Source organism: Martes martes (genome assembly GCF_963455335.1).
Source record: "Martes martes genome assembly, chromosome: 1".
Lineage (NCBI taxonomy): Eukaryota > Metazoa > Chordata > Mammalia > Carnivora > Mustelidae > Martes > Martes martes.
In genome coordinates this window covers 140623165-140633434 of record NC_137888.1, presented here as the reverse complement: position 1 = coordinate 140633434, position 10270 = coordinate 140623165, and positions in this window count along the sequence as shown.

Below are 10270 nucleotides of genomic sequence, written 5' to 3'. Positions count from 1 at the left end.
ACTCTTTATAAGCTCTTCTAGCTCTGTTTCCCTATTTTTGTATTTATAGGGGATGGTTTCAGCCCCTCCAGGAAGGCCTTTTTCCCTACCACTAACTTATTACAGACTGCAATTTTTAGAATTAATGTTGCATCATGAACCAATCCATCTCCAAGATGCATATCAAAGCCTGAAGGGAGATTAAAAGCCAATCAAGACAATGGTATGGAGATGTTTCTCAAGGTAGTGAATTTGTTAGGGGTCCTTAGTGCTCCAAGTCAGGAAGAGAAACCATTGTTTCTACACACAGAGATTCCCTTCTATAAACTCCCAGAAGTCCATTAGTGAACACCTAGTCATGATATATTAACCTGTCATCTATCACTGAGTTAAATCCCTAAAAGAAGACTCTTACGAAGTTTTAGTATGTTTATAATTACCCTATCCTCATTGAATCTAATTGAATACTTCCACATAAAATGGCAGGAAAGGAATTATATGTACAAAGCAGCTTTTAATTAAGAGGAAAAGTACCTATGTGTACTTGGCTCCTTGGTGTTCTTTTAGTTTTCTTAATGTAGAACATGGCATATCAGCTTTTAAATGGCTTCTGATTAATAAGTACTTGTTTCAAGGCTACAGAGACAGAAATAAGATAAACACATATTAACAGAGTGGGAACAATAACAAAAGGAAATAAATGTCACTGGTTTAAAATGCATATTGTAAGTGATTCCAAAAGCATGGAAATGCAGTTATTAAACCAGCATGGAGGACCATGGGCCTATTTTGTTGAAGTAATTAAATACTCTCTTCAAGTTTATGGCTCCTTGGATCATTTTAGGCAAACGAAAATTGGAGGGGAAATGTTAACTAGGGCTTAATAGATGGCAGCCAGCTTGACTTCTTGATATCCGTGGACATAGTAGCTGTGTTTCAAAGCCCATTTGCTATGGAAAATGCATGGTCTATTGAATTTGGGGCTGAAGATGGAAGAGGCTTCAAATAAATGGTACCATAGCCAGTGTTTTCTATCAGTTGCCACACAATTACAGTATTGACAATAACAACAACACTAATAAGAGTAGAACCTTCTGAGCACTTAGTACAGGAGAGGCACTATTTCAGGCAGTTAATAAGTGTTAACTCACTTGAACTTGACCACAACGACGTGGTGTAAGAAGAATTCTATCATCATACTGACCATTATATCACCCTCTTCTGACCCTCCATATCAGAGGTGCTGTCTTACCCCCTGACACTCCATGAAGATGGCCTAGATTTTCTCCCTTCTTACATGGCTCATGATAGGCATCTTCACTTCCATTTACTCATCTCTGGCCCTTTCACTATGAGAAAACAAGCTGACTGAGATCATAGACTGTATCTTACTAGCCACTGTATCTTCACAGTGCCTAGATCACTGATTTCTTCTTCACGTATTCGTGGAATAGGAGATTTGCATAAATTAAGAAATACTGCTCTGCAGCCAGGTCTTCAGATACATGTGTCTTTGCTGCACATTGGCCATGGCCCACTACCTGATACAGCAAGGGCACATCTATATCCCAGAAAATGGGCTCATGGAACATCAGCTGTTCAACTGTGGGGATGGCATCCCCAACAATGATTCTCACATTCTTGCTGAGTACACTGACTTCACTGCAGACCAGGAGGACCTGACCTCTGCTCTGATCAAAAACATCACTCTGGGGGCACATGACTGGCTCAGTCAGTAGAGCATGCAACTCTTGATCCTGGGGTCATGAGTTTGAGCCTTATGTAGGGTGCAGAGTTTACTTAAAAATAAAATGAAATTTAAAAAAAAAAAGACTTTAAAATTAAAAAAAAATCACTCTGAAGACCCCACTGGTTTCCTCAATAGTCACAGAGACTGGCATGGCCATTGCAAAGGTCCTTACAGGAGGTATTGGCTTATCCATCACAACTGTACACGGGAGGGCCAAGCCCATGAAGTTCCAAAAGTGAAGAAATATGAGCAGGGATTCATCACAGACCCTCAGTCCTTAGTCCTGAAAATCAAGTTCAGGATGTGTTTGAAGCCAAAGCCAGGCATGTATCCCAACCACCAACACAGACTGGATGGGGAGTTGATATTTTCAAGGAGGAGAAGCATGGCTGGTTTTTGGAAGTGATCATGATGAAGATGGAATACTGGGTGGTAACCCCTGCAGGCATCACACTGAAGGAAGTAAAAAAATTCTGTAGTACAACAAGAAGGGAAAGTTACCCATTGTAAATGAAGATGATGAAATGGTAGCCATCATTGCCCAGACAGACCTGAAGAAGAGCCAGGGTTACCTAATGACTTCCAAAGATGCCAAGAAGCAGCTGATAGTGGGACAGCTATTGATACTCATGAAGATGACAATAATTGGCTGGACTTGCTAACCCAGGACCACTGGCATCCAGCACTCCTGCCAGGACATTGGTGGCAAGAGTTTGACCCAAGACCAAGCCATGATGAATTCTGGGCAACCCGAGTTTGAGAAGAGAACATCCTCAGCTCAAGTAGAAGGTGGTGTCCACACCCTCCATTTGAGGCTTTTTCTGAAAAAGGATACAGCATCATACCCCCTTGGTTCTTCAATAAACATTTGGGGGGGGGGGAGAAATACTATGTAGCTTTCTTTTTCTCTCAAAGAATATTCCAGAAATTTTGTTGTTGTTGTTGTTGTTGTTTTGTTTTGTTTTATGGTGGGAGGGACAGAGGGAGTGGAAGAGAGAAAAACTTAAGCAGGCTCTACACCCAGCATGGATCCTGATACGGGGCTCAATATCACAGTCCTGAAATCATGACCTGAGTCAAAACCAAGAATCTTAACTGACTAAGCAACTCAGGTGCCTGAGGAATGTTTTAAATATTCATAGCTTTGATTTAAAACTTAAAAGATCTAGTTGCAAAACTATATTCAAATTTGACCCCAATTTACAAAACTGTTATTATATAAAGACACATAGATTAAGATATATAAAAGTATTAAAAGTGAGAATCTGTGGACAGGAAGATGATGGATAATTTTTATTGTGTTTCTATTTTCTAAACAAAGTCTTTATAAGACTACAGCAAATGTTGGTTAAAATATTAACTTACTTTAATATAATTACAATTTTGTCAAATTACTTTTGCTGAATTTTTAATAGCATGGAGAATAAACAGAATGGGGGGAAAAAAAACTCACATCCCATAAGTGCTTCATAGAAATTTCTAAGGCAGGATTTTATCTGTCCACTGGAAAAGCCCCAGTTTTATTGACTAAAAGCTGAGTAAGGTACTATCAGGTCTTCTTCCATTTCTGTTTTCCACACTGGCTTTTTTATTTGTTCCCAAGACTAAGATGTGGAAACATGAGAACTCTGGCAATCCACATACAGAATCTTGCTGAATGATATCAGGCGAGGGGCAAGACAAGAAAAGAAACTCTTCTTGGACACCTACACTTTCCTAAGGTACTCTGTGAAATTTTGGCAGCGTGAATTGGGATTACCCTAAATAACCTTTCTTTGAATACATTGTCAAGGTTCTTATTGATCAAAGCCTTTCCTCCCCTTCAAAGCTATGTGGCTGCTATAAAGAAAATGTTTCCAAAAGACTTCAGAACTATGTGAGGGTCAGCTAATGCCAACTTCGCAAATTCTGCAGCAGGTTTTAAATCTGTGGAAATTAGAAGAGGTTTCTTGTTGCTACAGTTAAGTAAAACTTTTGTTTTCTCCACTTTTTGGTTGCAGTAGTAATTCTGTGCTTACTTATTCCATATAAGGTCTCAACTCGCCACGTAACAATGGATAAGATGACAAATAAAGGAGAAATCTAATCTGAAAAGTGGAATAGTTTGCCATAAAACACTTTTCTATTTGATGAAACTAGCCAGATAAACATTACCTAGATTAAGTCACCTTCTACAGACACTTGGAAAATCCAACTTCCCCAGATTGGACCCTTTGTCATTCCCAATCTCCTGATGAAGTTTTATTTACTATTTATATTACTCAACAAAATTCCTGCAATTTTACTTATTTATTCTACTTGATCATAAATTGTTAAACTCCCTTTTTCAGTGGAATTGAGGACCAGAAAGCACTTTAGTATTTTTTCCTCTTCAACATGCATACACTTAAACGTTAGAACACAGAGCGTCTACAAGTAATTTGCCAACACTAAAAGAATGAAGAAAATGCACACAGAATTTCTAAAATTCCCTTTTTACTTCTGTTATGCAAACAATGGATGCTCACTGTAGAAAGAGTTGAACACACAGAAGCAAAACTGAATATAGTTACAACTCATATTGCCACCATTCTGAAATAACCACCCTTAACATTTGGTGTATACCCTTTTAGATTTTTCCCCCATTTTGTAGATAAATAGAAAGATAGATGTATTTATGCAAATATATGATTGTATTTTATAGTATCATAATCTGTTTTCTATTTCGTTGCAACACAGTAAAAAATCTGCCTATATTGCAAATGTAATTCCACATTTAAATCTTTAAAGTCTGTTTATATTCTATTATTTGATAGTATCACAACTAAACAATCCTTATTTTTGGAGACTGAAGAGATTTCTTAACGATTTTTTATTATAAATATTATTATAAAGAATATCTTTTTCAGTAATCATTTCCTTAGGTTACATTTTTATGAATATAATTTCTTGCTCAAAAGGTACGCACATTTTAAAGCTTTTGTGATTTATTGACAGATTGCCATCCAAACAAATGGTGCCATTTATGAGAGCACCATTGCTACAAATCTTTTGCAGTACCTAGTATTATCACTCTTAACTTTTAAATATCAGGTCATAAAAATAACTACTGAGTATTTTGAATTTCTTTAATTATTAGAGAAATTAAATTTTTTTCATGTTAATCATTGAAGTGTGTTAATTCTTTTGTGAACTGTCTTATGGGTATTTTTTAATTATGGGAACATTTTTCATATTTATTTTTAGGAACTAATTATATATTTAGGGTATTAATATCTTTCTTTGCCATTCCTGAAGACAGTACTTCCCCCAGTATTCATGTGTTGAATTTTATTCATGTTTTTAAATACCATTTCTTAAAATTCTTAAATACCTGAACTAACTTGGAAAAGTTGTCAAAATAAAATTATCCGTAGAAGTATTAGGCTGGATCCTACCAAAGTTTAACTTGGCCTTTTTCCCTCAAGCTGTATAAAATCTAATTCCACTCTGAAAGAGTTATATCTGGTCCTTTCCTTGGCAACTTATAAAAATATAACAAACTTTAATAACTAATTTTTGACCCTGTATCTCAGGGTCTGTTATCAATAAGATAAGACAATTAAACCAGAATATTTTTGTCTCGTATTTCTTCAAAAAATACTCAGTTTTGATGAATCTAGCTAACATGTGGGTAATTATATTAACAGTTGCAAATCCAGTTCCTAGTGCAAACCCATGAAGGATTCCAACAAGACATTGGTTTGCAGGCACCTGACTCATGACAATGGCTTAGAATCACGTCTACTTTCTGTCAGAGCCACAAGTTCTTGATTATAGGCATGAACGAAGTTGAAGTTACACATGACAACTTCTAACATTCTTAGATTTTGGATGAATTTAGTGATTAATGTCATTTGGCCAGGATAGTGACACACTCACTGCGTGGTCCCGCCACTCACGCATGCTGCAGTATTGTGTCACGTGGAACAGTTTTCTCTCCTAGGACATTACATGGTACACACAACAGCTGGGATCGCTGGTGCTTTTAAAAATGGTGTTCACAAAAATATATCTTTGGCAACTCCTCTGTGATGACCATCAGCAAAAAGAAAAACAAGGCCAATGTGCATGTGTTTATTCCAATGGGAATTTCCTATTTGTTATATTTTGTGGGGACAAAAAAAGCATAGAACCTTTGGAGAATCCACTGAAAGCTCTGGAGTCTCACTATTGGTGTTTTTTTTTTTCTTCTTCTTTTTAAGATATTTATTTTACTAATTTATTTTGTGAGAGAGAGAGAAAGAGAGAGCACACAAGCACAAGTTGGGGAAGGGGCAGAGCAAGAAGCAGACTCCTGCAGAGCAGGGAGCCCAGTGCAGGATTTGATACCAGGACCCTGGGATCATGACCTGAGCCAAAGGCAGACACTTAACTGACTGAGCCACCCAAGAGCCCTATGGAGTCTCACTATTAAAATGTACACATATACATAGAGAAAACAGTTTGCACATAATATGTGGAGTTACAGACTTCCATCTGATGCCCACATGTGCTTCTGTAAAGGCGTCAGAAAATTCTACTCTTGGGGTGCCTGGGTGGCTCAGTGGGTTAAAGCCTCTGCCTTCAGCTTGGGTCATGATCTCAGGGTCCTGGGATCAAGCCCCACATCAGGCTCTCTGTTCAGCAGGGAGACTGCTCCGTCCTCTCTCTCTCTCTCTGCCTGCCTCTCTGCCTACTTGTGATCTCTGTCTGTCAAACAAATAAATAAAATCTTTAAAAAAAAATTCTACTGTACAATGATATGACTGCTAATACCTACTTGAGGGTCTGATAAATAGTAAGAAAGGATCAAGGCACAAGGAGACCTCCAGTCTGATTCTGAATATTACACGGTGATACGAATTACATCACTCATGACTTTGCCAACACAATGCCCTCCCGTGTCAAAAAACTTTTGAAGACCAGAATGGACAGCTGGTCCAATTATGTTGTTCCGGCAGAGTTGACCAAGCACTTTGTGAATGCACCAGTGTGTAATAAACAGCCTACCCTGTCTAAGATTATTTATCATTTCCATCACCCAGAGAGAAGCCAGTCTTCCTCCTGATGAAAGTGATAAGTGTTTGCTCACACAGAGTGCATTATTCTTCATGAAGCATTGACCTGGTCAGTGAGAAAACTGATGTGTCCTCTTTCTGGATCACACACAACCACCTCCCTCTGTCCATTTACTCGTTTTCACTCTTGCTTTAGTTCTTAGCACTGAACTATAACATACAGGATACACCCTGATGATAGCCAAAACTATAAAAAATAGCTTCAAATTCATATTGTATTTGCTGACTATTTCACTGAGATCCAGGAAAGGTGATAAAATGTTAAGAAAAAAACACTATGGATAGAGAATTGTGAAAAACATTACACTAACCAGGTTGTAGGAAGAAGTGGTGTCCCAAACTATTTGGAACTTTCTAATAGAAATGAAAACTTATCAGAAAAAAGTATATAAATAATACAAACACACACACACACGCATGCATGCACGCACGCTAGCAATCTTTAACATTCCTAGGCTTAGAGGAGCATCCCTACCATTATTTTTACATGTCAATCTCCCTGTGCTTATCTCTATGTCTAAGTTTCCCTTTTTTATAAGGACGTCAGTTATATTGGATTAAATTCGATCCTAATGACTTCATGTTAATTTAATTTAACTAATTACATCTGCAATGACCCATATTTTGTTGGAAACTTGTTTTCCAGTCTCTTTTACAGCATTTAAAAAAAGAGATTCTATTTATTAAGCTTTGTGGAAAAAAATTGTTGTGTGATAATTTTTACCCATTAAATTAAGACTTGTGCATGAAAAAAAATATGAATGAACTCGTACTACCCTTCGATTGATTCAAAACTCTCCCCCCACCATGCCTGAAAGCAGTGTCCACATTTTTTTTTTCCAAATAAAGTCACATTCTGAGATACTGGGGGTTAGGACTGCAACATAGGAATTTTGGAGGGATACAATTCAGCTATACGTTCTTATGAATATACTATACTGTTTTCACAGACACACACACACACACAATCTGTCTTCATTAAGGTGCAGTTTATGATAAAGAAGATCTCAAATGCCACAGACTTGCTGGCTCACTACCTGGTCCACACCTCAGTCGTCAAGTTCTTTGGGAATGTCTTGAAACTATGGGATGACTCTGAGAAGAAGCAACTTCCTTAGACATAAGAGGGTTTGAGACAAAAATAAAACATGTCCTGACACACTCTTTCTCCTCTGGTCCCATGATTACAGTGTGCTTGGGGAGTCTCATGTGGGTTTGGCCCCCTTTTACATTCCTCTGGAGCCAAAAGTCTATCTGAATGAATCATCAGTTAAGATCTTCTGCCAATCAGCAGCCTCAGCTCTAAATGGACCCCCAAACCCTCCTAGACAGAGGAACCCTGGTTCTCTCCTCTACGCATGTCTGAATGTGTATAGGCAGCTTAAGGAGATAAAAGAGGTAGAAAGGTCTCTTAGTAAGAAAGGAGATGTTAGAGTCTGAGTCAGAAAAATGTACGTTCAAACCCTGACTACAGTACTTCCTCATTGTGTGACCTTGGACAAGCTAACCAATCACCTGGAAATAGAGTTTGTGTGCTCCTAAAAGGGCTTGGAAATACCCCTTCACAAGGCCATTTCAGTATTAAAAGCGGTAACAGATGTGAAAGTACATAGCAATTGGCTACTAGCACATGGCCAGCACATGTGGGTTTCCCTTCCTGTTCCATGGAGCTTGTGATAGATTCTGAGTCAGAAGAGTTTTCAAAAACCTAGTGATCTTTGGGGCCTTGGGCCTTGAGGATGTTGTGCCACAACTCTGTGCTTAAATAAGATATAGCTTAAATTACCACAATAAGTATTTATTACGTAGCAGCCCAGATGATTTGTAGCTAGAAAGTTTAAAAAAAAATTCATTTTTTCACCTTTGCTTCCTTCTCTTCAAATCTAGCTCTTCAGTTTGTTTTCTGAATTAGTGAAGAAATCTCTCATTACCTTTCCTCACCTGTCACTGAGTAAGAAAATACTCTACCTGAAATATTGATTGGGAGATTTTACTTTTATCTCATTTTTTTTACTAGGTAGTCCCTTAGAGGTGAGATCTGTAGGACACAAAACTCTTCCCTACCCAAAACCAAGTCCCTTAATCAACAGATGAGATGATTAAAGTTCCTAATATTTAAAACCATCCGTTAAGTTTAAGGAATTTTAAAATATGGAACAGATGCTATATTAGCTAGATGTTTTCTTGACATCCGAGCATTTGTTGACACAGTGGACCACTCCTTCCCTAACATCACTTCTAGGATATCACTGTCCTGTTTTCTCTAGCTCGCGTTCTCCTACCACTATAGTCTCCCCTCTCTTCCTGATCTCTAAATATAGGGTGCCCAGGGCTCAGCACTGCTCCCCTTTTATTCTCCAGTCACTCCTCCTCCTAAGCAAACTCATCCCATCTTATCCCATATCTCCAGTGTGGCCTATTCTCAGAACTCCGGATTTAAGTCTAGCTGCCTTACTTGACACAAGTTTTTGCTACGTGAGATAAGTAAATGTCTTTATTGGCTAAGCATTCGATAGTAAGTTCTTTAGTTACATGCAGCAAAATACAGCCAACTTACAGAAGACTACTTGCATAGTCCTATAAAGGAGAAAACCCTGAGACCATGAGGCCTGGGAAAGGAGAATCCTTTGGCTAGTATGAGGGTGACTGGATGGCATTGGAAGAAGAAATGTTAATGACAAACAAGCTGAATTTTAGAATTATATACTCATAATTTGTAGGGGTATATACAGTGCATAAAATGCTTTCATGTCCATTAACTAATTCAGTGAAGTCTTGTTATCATTCGTCCTTTACTTAACATGGCATCCAGTATCCCCAACCAAGTATCTCCAATATATTTCATTTCCACAACAATGGACCACCAGAAAAGACAATATGGCATAGTGATTAACAGAGAAGTCTAGTTGGTAGGAGAATGAGAAAGTATCCATCTGGGTCTCAGTTTCCACATCTATAAAATAGGACTATTAAACTAATGCTTTATTTGTTTTTTTTAAGACTAGAGTCGACATATAATTCTGTATGGTTACGCATGAAATGTTTAATTTAATCAACATTCTGGAAGCTGGTAATCCTGATATACCCTTATCAATGTAGTAAGATATTAGTCAGTGTAAATTAGAGGCAATACAGGTTTTAAAGTACCTTCAGAATTAAATACAAAAATGAATCTATACTGATTTCATTGTGTTGACCATATTTTATTATATTGATGCAAATCTGTCATATTATATCACTTATGTGGTACTCAGTGATTTTCAGTTGATAGAAAATGTGCTCCATTTCAGAATATTACATAATGCAGTTTATATAAACAATATGAAATTATTTGATGTAGCCACTCTTTGACCTTGTGTAGAGCCCCCTGAAAGTCCAATTTCTAGATGTGTCTACCACCTACCCGGCTGCTATTTTCATTCTTCTGACCTTCAACTGTTTTGCAGAATAAGAGGCTGTTTAG